This window comes from Pleurodeles waltl, chromosome 8, assembly GCF_031143425.1.
Source record: "Pleurodeles waltl isolate 20211129_DDA chromosome 8, aPleWal1.hap1.20221129, whole genome shotgun sequence".
In the NCBI taxonomy this organism is placed as follows: Eukaryota; Metazoa; Chordata; class Amphibia; order Caudata; family Salamandridae; genus Pleurodeles; species Pleurodeles waltl.
The window spans coordinates 1,503,162,049-1,503,179,317 of NC_090447.1; the positions used below are offsets into that span (position 1 = coordinate 1,503,162,049).

A 17,269-nucleotide genomic window follows, 5' to 3' on the forward strand; every position below is an offset into this window, starting at 1 on the left:
GTATTCCAGGGGATGAAAAGCCAATGATTATATAGTGGAGGTACAAAGGGGCTAGCACCATGATAGCACTTAAAAACAAGAATTTTCAATGCAACAGGTCTCGCATTTGCTCAAGTTAGAGCTATTAGCGTTGTAAAGAAAAAAAAAACGCAGCACGATCGCACTATGTAAAATGCTGCGCGATTGCGCTGCTTGGAAAAAAAACAGATAAAGTAGTCCGGAGCCCTGGCTGAAAACATCGAGCCTCATATGTTTTTAGTAATTTACCGGTGCTGTGTAGGCGGGCTAAACACCGGAAAAGGCATGACGTATGCATGCCTTTCACAAATGAAAGCAAGTGGATTTTAAAAGGCAAGCCCACGAACCAATGTAGGTGACTGACGTGACATGGGCGTGGTTGGAAGCCCAAAGAGAGATTACAGAATCGACGGAGCGCTTTACGCTAGCCCCTAACGATGCAGAGAAAAATAGATAGTACATTAAAAAAATGACAATACAAAGAAGATTTTAAAAAGCAGATGTAAAACGGAGGTAATATCGTAGAGTATATGTATTTCTATAATAAGTTTGAAAATGAACGGGCAAAAAGAATTCTAATTGTTTTCCACTATAATTATGAATTGGACGCAGACCTACATTAATCTTTACCCTAAACCCTGTTACTCTTGCCTGAGCCCTAACTCTAACCTTTTGTCCCCTTTATCCCTTGTCTGTCATTTTACAGGGATGGGGAACTAGTGAATACTACTGTATCATCTTCTTACACTTTTTCTTAAACCCTAACCCAGCCTTAAAACTACTGTAACCATTATCCAATCCTTTACCCTAATCTATATCTGAATCCTACCATTATCTAGAACTCTAATTCTAACTCCAGCACTTTCCTTTACACCTTCTGTTGGCTAACTCTAGCCCACCCATGGATTTTAACCGTTATCCAGTTGCTTGTCCAATCCCTACATTTTAAAACAATTCTAACGTTATCCATTATTTCTACATTAACCATGTATACCTAACTTGTCATCCTCCCTCGCAGAATGGCTTACTCTAACCCTAGTAAGAACCCTACATTTATCAATAAACCCTTTCCATTACCTTAACCCTTTAACTTTTTCACAATTTTTAAATACTTTTATGGAATATACTTTTTTGCTATCTTTTTGTCTCTATTTTTTGTTGCTGTACATTTTTTTAGCTCTAATTTATTAATGCTATCTTTGAACTATTGAGATGACTCGAGGGCATTGGGGGACGAGTGAACAGAACAAAGACTGCAAAACAAAGGAGCAGTGGGCGACAACCCAAAGTAAGAAACATTGGTAAATCCAATAGATCGCGCCTATGCAAGAGCCGTTGGCTTTGCCAATGTTTTTTATCCATGTTGTTCATCAGCGTGACTGCTATTCAGCATGGCTAAAGGTTAATGGCATAGAGGAGAGTGCCTGGAGTCTCATAGAGTGGAATGGTGACAAGTGAAGTTAAGTGTTGCAGAGTGAAGAGGTAGTGTCCTGTATTGGAGTGGTATTGTGTAGAGACGTATAGAGTGGCATACACTGGAGTGGCATAGAGTAGAGTGGTCTGGTGCAGAGTGCATTGGTAGAGTGTTGCAGAGTATTGTAGCTTAGAGTAATGTGGCATCAAGTGCATTGGCATTGAATTCAGCAGCGTACAATGCAGTGTCTTAGATTAGAGTGGTGCATAGTAGAGTGGTGCAACATGGAGTGGCACTGAGTTGAGTGGCGCAGAGTAGATTCATGTGGCATAGAATCCAGTGGCATAGAGTACAGAGTAGAGTTGAGTGGCATAGAATGCAGTAGCATAGAGTGGAGCATTGTGAATTATAGTGCCATAGAGTGAAGTGGAGTAGTGCAGAGTAGAGTGGCGTAGAGTTCAGTGGTGGGGGGGTTCAGGGTTGAGGGTCGGAGTGCAGTGGTGTAGAGTGCAGTGGTTGAGAGCAGACCAGCATAGAGTGCTGTGGCATACAGTGGAGTGGCACAGAGTGGAGTAGAGTGCAGAGGCATAGAGTAGATTGTTTCGGAGTAGAATGAAGTGGCCTAGAGTGTAATGGCGTAGAGAAAAGTGGTGTAGAGTGCAGTGCTATAGAGTGCACTGGTGCAGAGTAGAATAGAGTGGAGGCCAGTGGATTGGTGTAGAGTGTAGGGACATATAGTTGAGTGTTACAGAGGAAAGTGCACTAGATTAGAGTGTGTTGGCATAGAGTGCAGTGTTACAGAGCGACTTAGAGTAGAGTTTTGCAGAGCAGACTGGAGTGGTGTAGAGTGCAGTGGTGTAGAGTAAAGTGGCAAAGAGTACATTGGTATAGAGTAAGGTCCAAGGTAGAGTAGAGTAGAGAGGAGTGGTGCAGAGTGCAGTGGTGTGGAGTGGTGTAAAGTGGAATGGTGCTAAGCAGAGGGGAGGGGAGTGGTGTGCAGTGGTGCAGAGTGGAGTGGCATAGAATGGAGTATTCATGTGTGTAGGCACACTGCCATTAGAGACAACCATTACATTTGCACAGACATACAGTTTTACTAATAAAACTAAACGTTCACCAACGAAAATGTATGGAAATTTCATCACCTAGTTTAATGATTCATTTTGATCACATTAAAGTATTTATTTCCAACCAACTACAGAAATAACAAAAAAGTGCTTAATTTGTGCGTCCGTAATTTTGATATATTTAAAAATACTTAAACAGTTCATTTAAATGTTGCGTGCTAGAAAAAAACTCTTTCCTATTACCAGTACCCAGCAAAATTGTCAGATAAATCCTCTCACTTTGAAGTTAGAGAAAGAAAAGTAAACAAGTAACCTCGGAAGACAGGGCCTGACATTTGACCTCGGTCTTTGAATGCACAACAAATGTGATGAGATAAGAACAAGATTTAAAGGCCTGTAAACAGAAAGCGAGTCCTTGGAAGGATACAGAAAACACTGTGAGAGCAACAGTGAAGATCGACCTGAACCTCGAGATCCTAAGGCAGATAAAGCCAACAAATGGAAAGCCACAAAGTGTGAGTGGAGAGAGCCAGTTCATGCTCCAGCAAAGGATGGGGCACTCCTTTAGGCGGAGCTAGCAAAGAGTTTCAAAGGCTGGTAAGCACAGCATTGTCTGAATGCAAATACATTTTTAAAGGCTAGTGGAGAATTTTTTCATCTAACTTAAAGGTCATTAATGATCTTGGTCCAGAATCAAATCATTGTGCATTAATCTTCAGGCTTGGTTGGCGCTAAACCATGAATCAAGTCTTTAAGTAACTTGTACTTTACGCACTACACCAGCAGAAATTGAAACCACGTGGTTTAAATGGTCTGACATAGATATATATTTACCATAAATAGCAATTCAGCGAGAACATTTTGGGTTCAGTTTTCAAAAAATAGCAGAACGCACTGTGAAACACATAGTCAGACTGCGACTTGCATGCCGTCATAAGGCCAGACGCATCTCTACAAAGGCCCTGTGAGGTCTGATTGCCAGACATTTAGTGGCCAACTTAGGACATGGGCAGCTCTTATCGCTCACTTTTTACAAGTTTTGGCATGTGATCAATTCCTAGATATGTACAATGTTTTGTGCTGCCTCCCTAGATCCAGACCCCTCCCCATTGTCGTGGGTGTGCCTCACCGAGGAGGGAGTTTCCTCACAGACTTTGCGTAAAGTGAAAGTGTTTAGTTGATTTATCAAGTGCCAATAACCAAAGTTCAGTTTCCAGTACATTGCCTTCTACTCTCAGATTGTTGCAAGGGAAGCAAGGTCATAGGAAAAAATGTAGTCGTTTCCTTCTGGTCAGGCAGCAAGGTTAAATAAGAGAAGCTGGAAATAGAACCAAGGTATCTGTATATACACAGCCAACAGCTTTGCCATTGGACATCTTTTCTTCCTTCTATTTTTAATCATGTTTGGAGGCTGTGAAAACGCTTACTCATGGAAAAGGAAGTGACCTAAAAACCAAGGAAACAGACATTACAAAATGTCAGAGCGCGTCCTTAGCCGAACGTAAACAATCGACAGAGTAAAAGGACAATCATTGGAACCATCAAACCCTTATATGTGGTGAATACATGAACAGTAGGAAAAGACATCCACAAGAAGTGGTAAACACTACGTGTTTGGTGGGCTGTTGACTCCATCTGGCACAGAGGACTTGTCCTAAAACTTGTTAGGCGCTGTCACACGAAAGGTATATGATACATTCTAAGCATGATGGCCGGCTCCTGCAACAAGGACAAGGGATGAGATGAGCTGCTGTCAAACCCTATTCAGTATTTACACGATCCGCCTAGCGATCGCTCTAGAACGTGGACACTAACAAAAACTTTCCTTGGGGCCACAAAATATGGTCTGTTTGTATGCCCAGGGGCCGCATTGGTGCCAGCAGGATGGGAATGGGACTTAGAGGGCTGGGGTAAAGGTGGGCGCTAGGGAAGCAAACCATGTACATAGTGTGGCCAGTGATCCACTGAGTTATTTTGAGGGTTTCAGCCCATACGACCCTCTAAATTAATCCCATGGTCTCTAGAAAATCATAGATGTGATCATAGTGTGTTATGCAGTATACTTGCTATCACTAACTATCTCGGGAGAGTCAAGTGTTAAAAAAAAAAAAGTTACTTCATTATTGATTTGGAATGAAATAGAATTTCACAATGAAAAAACAAAAAACCTATGAGCAGTCCTGGTTTCCCCACTTGACCAAATTGTGTGATCCTAGGCAATTGTTCTATTTCACTTTGCCTCCCTTTTCTTCATTTCACAAAATGTGGTGTTGTCACCCGAGCCCACCAGTGTCACCCAGGACACAAGTACTAAAAAATAGAAGTGAGGGGACTAACCAAGTCAGACAGTATTCAGGCAACATCACGGCATGTGACTGCACTTGTCATTACAGGAAGTGACATCAAAGAAAGTGACCTCACAATCCATGACTTTACAGGAAGTGACATCTTTCAAAGTAACATCAGATCCAAGACCTCACACACGTTTAGCAGGTCTGTCATGAGTACATTTAAGCACATTTTGAGTATACATGCAAACACGTATGATTTAAACAGAAGACTCACGTTTTTGTAAGCTACACATTAAATAATGTTGCCTTTTGTCAGCGTATGGCTTCCTTTACCCAAGGACTGAACAAACTTTCTCCGCCAGACATAATAATCCATATCCAGCACATTTCCATGTAGATTAAATTGCTTTAGCTGTGTGGGCATGCAACGCCTACCTGACGCAAGGTAACGCAACGCATAGCATTGTGCTGCCTTGCGTTCGTGTTTTTTTTCCCCGCAAATCAATGCAACCGGAATTTGTGTGGCACTGTAAAGCCCAAAATAGATATATATTTTGCATCAGGGTTGTGCCCCGAAAAGTAACGCAACCCTGACACAAAATGTGCGATTCAATTTATAGTTTTTTTTTTTTTTTTTAAACGTTGCCACAAGAAATGTGCAACAAAGAGAAATGGGCAGTAAATCTGTTCTGCTCAATTGATGCAAATTTTGAATTTTAAAATTTCTTATGGGGTTAATGCACATGCTGCAAGAGGTCTTTGGGTTCCCAGTAAATTTGAGGGAATAATAATAATGGTAAAATAACTTTGGTGGTTTACACGTTTGCTGGAAAGATCTGTGTTTAACACCAGTTTTGGCTCAAAGTAGCATCAAGGTTTATTGTGTCTCTTGCAAAGCACATCATGTAACATGCAAATGAAAGATTTTTATTTTATGTGGATAGTACGTGGGTTACTGCTTTTAACACATAAATACCTTTGTTAAATGCAGTTCGTAAATTGTAATTCTTCTAAAATAGGACAGTGACCTACGAAGGACGATGTGACTGCTACACCTTGTAACCCTCACTGTCTTATCTAACATATCCTGAACATTGATGTACAAATGTGTTTGTTGGATTTTTTTCAAACTAAATAGGGTTAATTTAAAAGTAACATGGGAAGTCAGCTGACACCCCCACCCCCAAACTGTTCAAATCTGAAGGGAGCAGACCACCGGCTCAAATTAGGCACTGTACCCCACCCTGTCATGCCCCGAACTGCAAGTTCAGCATTCTAAGCTGAGCAGAGCCCATACCACACAGAACACAAAAGGTAATGGGTAGCTTGTAAGAAGTGCACGCAATGTCCTAGAGAGCAGTATAGTTTATTTACAGAAGGACGTGGGTGCATCAAAGCCAGTCACCAGACGGGAGGCCTGAACAGAAACACAGCGACGGGGGCGTCAGACATGGGCTGCGTGCAGTGAAGAGGCGCAGTAGGCGTTAGTCTGACCCTAGAAGGGACTGTGACCAAACACCCCTCACCGGCGGGGACAGAGGCAGTGCTTTAAATGGGCAGGTACTGTCCGGTACTGAGAGCTTGCACTTAAATCAATTTGAAAGGGACAGTACCTGGCCTTCTCGGCACTGCTTCAATACTTATAATGGGAGAGTACCGGCACTTCTCAGGAGCAAACAGTACTCTAAATAGTGAGTACCTGCACTTCTATATTTTCATTTAAACCACTGGACAGAGGGGCAGGTAACTGAGAGGCTTGGGGGGAAAAAAGTGGCAATTGGCCCACATGTTTCAAAGCGCCCATTCAGGAAGTGTGGGGCAGGGTCACTGTGTGGCCAGAAGGAGGCTCTGCCAGGGGGGCCCCCTTCAGTGTTCACCGCAATTGTCATCCCATCCTCATAGGCCAGACAATTGCAGGTGTCGCAGCAGCAGAGACACTTGGCAATAAAACAGGGGAGTTGTTTGCAAAAAATATAAATAAATAACCCGACAAGAGGAAAATCTGAATCCGCATCCCATGAGAGAGGATGAGTTTATGCCTTGGGATGCCTCACGGCAGGGACGCCGAAGGGGCGGAGGGACAGCTACCAGGTGGCCAAGAAATGGCATCACACGATGACCGAAAGAGAAGAATGTCCTAAACAGGGCCCTTGAGATGCCTCATGGCAGGGGTTCTGGTAGGCAAGTAAAGGCCCAAGAGATGGTCAGCTTAGGCGGAGGATGCAACACTTGCTGCCCAGGCCACAGCCACACGGCTGCGAATGCCAGACATTGGTTGTATTTTTTCTTTAAACTTCATCAGTTTTACAAAATAAGCCAAACAATCTACACAGTTTGAAACAACAAAGGACATTCCCCACATGAGCGCTTCCAAAAAAAAACCCAAGCATTTGCAATGCAATGGGTCTCGCATTTGCTCGAGTTTGAGCTATTAGAGTTGTAAACCCCTAACCGGACTTTTCTTGCCACATAAATTGAAAGAAAAAAACCAGAGCGATCGTACTATGTAAAACCCAGTGTGATCGCACTGAAATTGAAAACCAAAAAAACGATTGCGCTATGAAAAACCCAGCCCAATCGCGCTGCGTGGAAAATAAAAAGATAAAGTAGTGCAGAAACCAGGCTGAAGCCTTGTATGTTTTCAGCAGTTGGTCGGAGCGCTCAAGGAGGGCTAAACACCGGAAAAGGCATGACGTATACGTGCCTTTCAGTAATGAAATCAAGTGGATTTTAAAAGGCAAGCCCACAAACCAATGAAAGTGACAGGCATGACATGGGCGTGGTTAAAAGCCCAAACAGAGATTACAACAGGGACGGAGCGCTTGTGCGCTCGGCCCTAAAAAGAGGAGCATGCCTCAGAGGATTGTTTTTCTGTCGGAAGGTCCTCCTGGCACAAAAGCAATCCTGCATGGAACTTGAGCAACCTTGCACCATGGTGCATGGGTGCCTGCATTGACGCTAGGCTGGACTTAGTGCACCAGCTCAGAGGGAGACCAGTACTGCACTATATATTAGTAGATATGGCAAATTCATGCCCTATGGATATGACGCAGCAAGTTTTCTTGCTATGTTGCACTGCATTGCATCAAAGCTTTGTAAATCTGCCCCGTAATGTGAGTATAACAGAAAGACATTTCAATTAAAATATTATTTTTTCAATATATTTCTTAACACTGTCTGTGTAACTTACACAGTAAAACGTCTGAGAATCAGGCTGTCAGATACCAGCGATCTGGGCGCATCACCTGTGATTCTGCACACCTACAGAAGTATACGCGAGGTGAGGTTAGGTAGGACCCTTTTGTGAGTCTTGTAAATTCTGACCACCTTTAGGCAAAGACTGCGGATGTATAAATGTATGACTTTTTGTGCACTGGGATTTTACTATATTTTCTTGCAAACCATTGAGGTGTCTGGCAGCTGCATAGATGAGTGTAGGGAAATGCATTGTGAATTGTGACAAGAACGTGAATTATGACTCTAGATGGCGTTCTCGTGTTACTTGATTTCTTTTTCCCTGACCTTTCTTTCATAGAATCCAGGGGTCTTAAATACGTAAAAACATATGAGTGCATGTATGCCAGATTTTCATGTGCTTAATCAGGCGTAAACAAGTCGCACAGAATTGCACCTAGCGCTACAAAGTGGCAGCATGTCACAAGCTAGCACTTTACAATACAAATAACTTACCATTTTTCCAGGTGTAAATTGGGTTTACGCCAGGAAAATCCATAAGAACTGGTCACTCGCCACATCTGGCTCAATACCTGTCTTTGTTCGCAGTTTTATTTAGTGCGAACTTGTGCCAAGGACCTTAGAGCGCTTTACATGAGAACCAGATGTCACATGTTTTTTTTGGCCCGTGCCCCTTGTGATTTGCCCAGAATGGCAAGATAATGAGTTTTGAGCCCAGGCCGGGATTCCAACCGAGCTCCCTCCTTCCAATGATGCCATCTCTCTCGAGCTAGGTCACATCATCTCCCTACCCTACCTTACTTTGACTCAAACCGCTTTGTGTGACATGTTTCCAAAACATGCACCCCTAGTTTTTTTTTTTTTATATTACTAGTAATGAATTCACATTGCACGTTTATTTTACCTCTATTTAGTACAATATAATCTCCATTTGTGGACAACTTCAGGGTAAAGTGACTTCCAAAGCCACAATGTAAACACGGTAGAGAAAGGAGCCTGAAAATAGCACCGACCGAGGCATCCTCCCAGTGAAATGATCTCAGACTTTACCTTGGAAAGGCCACAGACTTAGCCATCGCTAACTCAATAATTATATTGTACTGCCAGCAACATTTCAATAGTTCTTCTAGCCTGAGGGTTACAACACATTTACACAATAGGGAAGCCTTTTCTCTTTACATGTCATAACTGCTCCACAAACTCTTCCTTTATTCATAACGGCGAGATCCCCAGCTGCGATAGGCATTTCCTGTTGCTTTCGATGACAAGTTTTCTGTGCTCATTCCAAGCACTGGGGGTTTAACAAACATATCTGGCACGGTTCCGGTAGCTGGAGGGCCTAAGATGACACTGTGCAAACAATATGCTTTCGCTGCCAGGGGAACACGTTTACTCAATTATTCAATTAATAGATTAGCGTCAAGATACTTTGTTACACGACATTGCAACACAAAACAAGCTCGAAGAAGTGGGAGGGATTTGTTTCCCACCAGGCACACTTTTCTGTAAAAATCACATAAAGAATGTGAATGCACCCGACACAAACAAAACAAATTCATTTAGATAGGGAATTAAGATCTGTGAATTTCTCTTCAGATCCCAGATAGAGAAAAAGTAGTGCACGAACCGGACGTAAAACTGCGAGCCTCGTATGTTTTCTGTACTTGGTCGATGCGCTGGAGGAGGGCTAACCACCGGAAAAGGCATGACGTATGCGTGCCTTCCACTAGTGAAATCAATCCGATTCTAACAGGCAAGCCCACGAACCAATGAAAGACACTGACGTGACGTGGACCGGGGTCTGAGCCCTTTTAAAATTCCTAAAGCGCCTCGCTAGCGAAACGCATCCGCAAGCTCATGCAACGCAGCCTCGACCCTAAAAAAAAAAGCAGGGAAAAGATAAATTAAAAAGGAATCGTTTGTAAAAACAAATTTAGGAGTTTTACACTACCAGGACATGTAAACTACACAAGTACCTATCCGGCCTTTAACCTACAGGGCAGCACGCTGCCCTGTGGGTTACCTATGGCATACCTTAGGAGTGACTTATATGTATAAAAAGGGGAGTTTTAGGCTTGGCAAGTACTTTTAAATGCAAAGTCGAATTGGCAGTGAAACTGCACACACCGGCCCTGCAATGGCAGGCCTGAGACATGGTTAAGGAGCTACTTAAGTGGGTGGCACAATCAGTGCTGCAGGCCCACTAGTAGCGTTTAATCTACATGCCCTGGGCACATATAGTGCACTTTACTAGGGACTTATAAGTAAATTTAATAATCCAATTGGGTATGATCCAATGTTATCAGGTTTAGAGTGAGAAAGCATGTGCACTTTAGCACTGGTTAGCAGTGGTAAAGTGCGCAGAGTCTTAAAACCAGCAAAAAGAATATCCAAAAAGGGGAGGGAGGCATGCAAAAAGTTAAGGGTGACCACCCTAAGGCTGTCAGGTCTAACACTTGTGCAGGTATTTGTAATGCAGTAGCTTGTGTCAGTGGTTATTGGAGACCAGTTTACCTTGACGCTCCTACTCTCACATTGCAGCAAAAACCTGGAACAGCCCCTCCACACACTTCTGGACCATCACCTCCACACACCTCTGGACCATCACCGCCACACACCTCTGGACCATCACCTCCACACACCTCTGGACCATCACCTCCACACACCTCTGGACCATCACCTCCACACACCTCTGGACCATCACCTCCACACACCTCTGGACCATCACCTCCACACACCTCTGGACCATCACCTCCACACACCTCTGGACCATCACCTCCACACACCTCTGGACCATCACCTCCACACACCTCTGGACCATCACCTCCACACACCTCTGGACCATCACCTCCACACACCTCTGGACCATCACCTCCACACACCTCTGGACCATCACCTCCACACACCTCTGGACCATCACCTCCACACACCTCTGGACCATCACCTCCACACACCTCTGGACCATCACCTCCACACACCTCTGGACCATCACCTCCACACACCTCTGACCATCACCTCACTTACGGAATTCTGAAGGGCCCTCAAGATCTGGCAATTGGAATAAGCCTCCAAGACCTGCAAGTGCCTGGATACCGGATTGGGTGCTTAGCCGGGATTTATAAATCCTGATGGATTGATTGGTACAACAGCAATACCAAGATTTATCCAGAATGGAGTGTCCCAAGTCATATTCCCATGCAGCTCTAGATTTTTCTGGGCTGGTGGGGCGCAGCTGTAGGGAAGTGTGATAAAGGTGGGAAAACAGATTAGTACTGTCCGAGGTATTATCAGTGTGAGAGGTGGGATATCCCTAGGTTCCCCAGGGTATTGTAAGTAGGGTTTGGTAAAGTGTACTGTTGAAGCAGTGAATGGTAAAACTGTCCATACTCATTGGGACTCCATCTTCCGTTAAAGCGGAGTTGTGTTTAAGGTGCCATTGAGGAACAGGTCGCCCCGTACACTCAACTGGTGTGGGGTAAGCAAACACTGCACCAACCGATCCTGAGTGCATGTTAGCCAGGTATTGTTTGACATTGGGGTGTGCGGAGAGTATAGCATCCCCCACCCCCGGTAGCGCCACAGCTTGGACCAAGCCCACAACATGGTGACAAGGGTCTGTATGTCGGTAGGGTCTCGCGGAATTCCCTGAGGGAGTAAGGAGGACATGGGGAGATGCAGTGTTTGAGCCCTCTCGGGTTTAAGGTATGGTAGCCTAGCATGTGGATGGTACTAGTAATAGGCGTAGTGGGATTCTGCCACTAAGTGATATTGTTGAAGATCCAGAACCCCAAATCCGCCACGACTGTAGAGTAGTATTGACGTTTTCCAACTAATGCAGGTTCGGCGGCCGACAGGAACATCGTGTTAAGAGGCCCTGCAAGGTGGCAAGCAAATGTTTGGTAAAAGCAATGGGTATATTTGTGAAAAGAAACAAAAACCAGGAGAGAACCATCATTTTAATGGCAGCGATGGACCCCGATATGGCTAGTAGTAACCTGGGTGGTGAGCTTGTCAATAGCCGGGCCATAACTACGGCGCATAACTTCGGATTTATCTCTATGTAAAAATATACCCAAACATTTGGGGGAATCTGAGAACCAGCGCAGGGAATATTCAAGTTCAAAATGTGCATTAGCCACCGTCAGTGGAAATAGCTCCGACTTGTTCCAGTTAATAAACAAACCGGAGAAGGTCCCAAAGTGCATCACCTCATGGATGTGTGGGAGCAGATTGACGGGTGGGTCACGGACAAAAATAATATATCATCTGCATAAAGGGAGACTAGCAATGGGCCATGACTGAAGGCCTCTATGGAGATTACCCTCCTGCAGTTGTCTAACAAGGGGGTCCATGACAATAATAAACAAAGGGGGGGGAGCACAGGCAGCCCTGTCTCAAACCTCTAGTGATTGGGAAAAGTCTGTACGACACACCCTACAGCCATCGAATGATCGCCCTTTTGGACGTAGATGCAAAAATCTTTGCTAGCTTATTATTGGCAGAGCTGAAAGCTTGGGCGGAAAGAGAAAAATGAATTCCCTTTGACCAAACTGGATTCATAACCTATTCTCGCACCATAGATAATTTAGTTGCTCTTTCAATGATCACTGAGAAATATATCATCAACAGGAAACAACTCGTGCTTCATGGATTTTTCTAAAGCATTCAACCACATCAACCGTAATCTCTTATGAAGAAAGCTGGCCAACTGGAGCATTCCAGCAAAACTAGTAAATGCCATCCAACCATTGTATTCAAACAACTGGGCAGTAGTCTAACTTGGTTCAAGCGATGGCTTGTCATCCAAAAGAGCAGCCAAAAGGGGTCTGAAACAAGGATGTATCCGGGCCCCACTGCTCTTCAATCTGTTCATATGGGACCTAAGTGTCCACCTCGACGATGCCAAATCTGCCAAATCTCATCCACCAAAACGGAGACATTGTCAAGTGACCTCAATTTAATATGCGGATGATGTAGTTCTGTTGAACTTGACATTCATTGGGGTCCAGAGGCTCTTAAACAAGCTCCATGCCCACTGCGCCTAAAACGAAATAGTGGTGAACCTCACACTAACTTAGATTGTAGTATTCGGAAGGAAGGTTGGGAAGAAAAGTAGCTGGCACCTGCCCGGGTGGACTGCCGGTCTCAATAGGCACTAAACATCTCTTTGTTTGGCTGTAGGAATGCCTATCCTTCCGCTTACATCTAAATTCAATAAAGCCAAAGACCGTCTCATTAATTGCAGCCGTTCAACCCTTACTTCATAAACTACAAAGTTCTACCTTGGCATCTCTGCTTGCTGTGATCAAAGCCAAACTCATCCCAACAATTTGCTTTGGGTCAGTGGCCTTTCCGGCAGTGCTTAATTTGTAAATAAAAATGTGCTGGTGCTCAAATTCTTCTTCTTAAACCCGGGGCTGCTGCAGTTAAATGTGGGAACATGGAATACTGAGGCAGCGTAATCCTGAAGCCATCTTGGGCCTCTTCAGTCTATTTAAAGCCACTCCCTGCCCATTCAGCTAACTTTTGCAGCTTTCTCCTATTGTGACGCTTTTTCGTTTTTCTCTTCCTCCGTCTTTACCATATGTGTCTTTTGCTCGCAGCAAATGCCCCTCAAAAATAAGTGCCGGAGCTCGGCAACGGAAACAACATGCACAAATTAAGCACTGCTTTCCGGCGAAGCTTGGTGCCTTAATTCTGCTCAAAGGAAAGCATCTTAGATTCTTTTTTGTCTACTGCAAAGCACTGCTCCAGCACAAGAGCGGCTGGAGTTTGGTCTGCTAAACCAAGTGCTAGTACAACATGGTTCTTTACTTAAGTACATGTCATTACTAAGGCTAGCTGATCAGTCGACTCTGCATGTTGAAATATGGGAAGAAATCCGGATGGCATCATCCAAGAACGAACAGTTGGGCGGAGGCTTTTGTACTGGTTGTGAATGCCCTCGAGGCAAATGATCTATGGAAAAAAACACTGCCACGTGCCTGCTTCAAAACATGCTCAAACAAACAAATAAAGAAGATCATATGATTGAGGGAGAAGAGAGATTTTAGTAAAAGAAGGCATGCGTGGACAGTGATTAATTCTTACAGACTACCCCAATTTTTTTTTCAAATTAAAACCTAGGCCCATATTTATACTTTTTTAGTGCCGCATATGCGCCGTTTTTTTGACTCAAAATCGGCGCAAACGTACAAAATACAATGGCCCATATTTATACTTTTTTAGCGCCGCATTTGCGTCATTTTTTGACGTAAAAGCGGCGCAAACTTGCAAAATACAATTGTATTGTGCTTTGCTGCGTAATCTTTTTAATCAGAACGGTATTAGAGCCTGCCGTCGTCATGCCTTACTCTTTTATCTAAAAGGTGAATGTCCCAGAGTTATCGCTGCTTTCACAAAATTCATCATAAAAGCTGACAAGCTGCTATTAGATAAAGACCCAGAGGCTGCAGTGAGAATGAAGAATCAGCAAGTTTAGCATAAATTTTACCTCGGCATTTTACCCACAAAGTGTGATGGAGGCTGCACAGCTCACGATGAAGAGCATCAAGGTCCAAAGGAACACGAGGGGGACATTATTCAGGATTATGCTGTTCTGTTGCTTCTTTTGACTAACTTGTGCACTTCATAGCACATTTTGCTCCAATTGCAAGAAAGGACAAGTCGTTGTTTAGATAACTTGTCAAACTGTAGATGTTCCAGAGTGAGGGGTTGAGTAACTTTGGTGTTATAGAAGGTGTGGGGCAAGACAAGAGGCTTTGTCAGCATCCTAGAGCTGTCACATTTGCATCATTTATTGGGTCCTGTGGACAGGTCATTGTGAGATGGAATGTTTACTGTGTTTTACAGGATGGGGTGGGGAGAGGTAAACGCTGCTTTGATGCCTCCCCCCTCCTACTGAAATTTTAGTATAAATGTTATTGTGTTATTATTGCACTTTATATTTGGTATTACGTAAGGGGCAGCAAGACAATAAATTATATGGAAGAAGAGGGCATGGTGGGTCACTGATGCCTGTAAACAGTCCTCCCTCTGCTTGTTCCTCTTTTATGTTTTTCTCGCACTGCTATCATTCTCTGTGCGGCCATCGGTGCACTTTACAATGGGTCCCCCAGGCACAAGCACTGCAAGATAGGTAAGGATTGAATTAGATAATAGAGGAAATTCTGCCTTTCTGAACAAGTGCATTGTTTTAAGTCTTTGTGAACCTTTTTTATTTATGTTGTGCAATTAATGGTTTTAATTAACTGAAATAAATATGATTTGATTTGATTTGAGGGTCTGAGAGTGTACCATTCACCTGAAGGGGTCCTTTTAAAGTAACAAAATGAGGTCCCTAAAACCATCGAGTATCCCCAGTTTGATCACGGTTGCACATAGGAATGACCACTTCAGCAAATCAAGTGCCTTTTCAGCATCCAATAGGGCAACTGCAGCGGGATTGGTGGGCGCGATCTGATTCAGCGCTGGGAAAATGGTGGAAGATTGATTGAGGTTGAGCGATGCAGGACAAAGCTAGACTGCATAGGGGAGATTATACGATCCATTTAAAGGGGAAAGTGAGTGGCTATAACCGTAGCCGATATTTTATTGTCATGGTTCAGGAGTGGCAATGGTCTCTAGACGGTGCACAGGTGGGCTGGCTTGTCAGGTTTAAGCAATAAGGTGATGACAGTCTCATGCAGGGTAGGGGGGAGTGTTCCTAGCTCAATTGATTCAGCGTAGACCTCCTAGAGTTGTGGGGCTAAGATAGACTAGGATGCTTTGGAAGCTGCTGAGGGCATCAATAGTCTGTATTTTTTCTTCGCCTGTGATAGGGGCGGCTAGGAACTGCTGTTGCCCAGGCTCAAGCCACACAGTGACCACTTCGGCCAAGTCCTCATTCAATGCGGGTGCATTATCGCCCACTCAGGATTTGTACAGCCGTCGATAATAGGATGTGAATGTGGCATCTCTTACGACAGAGCTTATAAGAGGAGTCTTCTCAGAGAGGAGCCATGAGGCACTCACAGAAAGGATGGTAGATGCAAGCCTCTGCCTTCCACCGCCAGGTGTGGTTGACACTTCATAATGTGGTGGGCCAGATTCAGGAGTAGTAGTGTGATTAAGAACTGGAGACAGAGTTGCGTGTATGCTGGGGCTGTGAGCATTGCGTTCGAGATTCCCAGTTTCATATGCGAGTACCTCATCCAGTCTAGAATCTTTATATCAATTATCTCTGACTTACACAGTCCTGTTTCTCAAAAACTAGAACCCACACGCCACACGCTGCAGTTCTGCCGTCCTAAACATGCAGTCCTGTTACCAAAGCAGGACCTGCAAAACGGGCCCTGGAGCCAACCCGTAATAAATCCCTGTAGAGTTGCTTACTCCTTGTGAGCTGTATTAAGTTATGTTGTGATTAAAATACTAATACTTTACAAAAAACAGCATTGGGCTGGAGAGTGCCATTATGGAGTGATTGCTTGTGTTCTGAGCCTCAACCCACTGCACGTCAACCCTGAGAGCCTTGGACCATGCGACCTCACTATTGTGAGAGTCAAGTGAGGAAAAGGTTATGTACTTGGCTCAGTCTGCAGAGCCACGGGACGCCAGTGGGAAACTCCCTCAACCACCATGGTTGGGGCCCAGTAGCCTGTCCTTTGGCCCCCTAATAGAGCCTGATGCTACTCCATCTGATGCTGTTTTTCCTTTAGTCTAGTAGAACTTGTTAGGGTGTGCTATAAGTTTAGGCCAAGGAATGCAGAGGAGTGGCTGAGGTCTTGCACAGTAATGTATGTCAATACATTCCTTGTAGTACATTTCACAAACCTGAAACGTGTATTTATCACTGTTGCATCCAGTTGATCTAAGCATAAGTGAGGCAGGTGGTGCATTTAACTGCAGAGAAACTAATTTCTTAGAACTTTAAGAAATGGGAGTAGAAAACAATGTGAATGTAAAATATTTCTAACCCTGTAAGTGTCTAATATATGCAAATGTAGACATTATGATCATGTAGGGCCCAGGGAAACATATACTTTGTTTTTGTGAACAGCCTGACAAGCAGATCATGACATGGGAAATTAACATGAGACTGATGAAAGTACCTATAAATAGCCAAGCATTTAAAAATGATGCACTTGTGGGCATGCATGCCTTAATGTACTCTTGTTTTTGTAAATCACACCCTTTGTATTGGTGCATACATTACATACAACTGCTCCTTGCGTTAGAGCCTCAACCTGTGCCCGAGTCACCTAGGAATACATTTTGGAGCTTTGAAAATAAGTGTTCCCCAC

The 17,269-nt window shown here is 44.0% G+C and overlaps 1 protein-coding gene across 4 annotated transcripts in view; it reads left to right on the forward strand.

Annotated features, from left to right (window-relative positions):
* Nucleotides 1-17,269, forward strand: part of B4GALT4 (beta-1,4-galactosyltransferase 4) — a 163,384-nt gene that overhangs the window by 101,890 nt on the left and 44,225 nt on the right. The window lies entirely within an intron of this gene.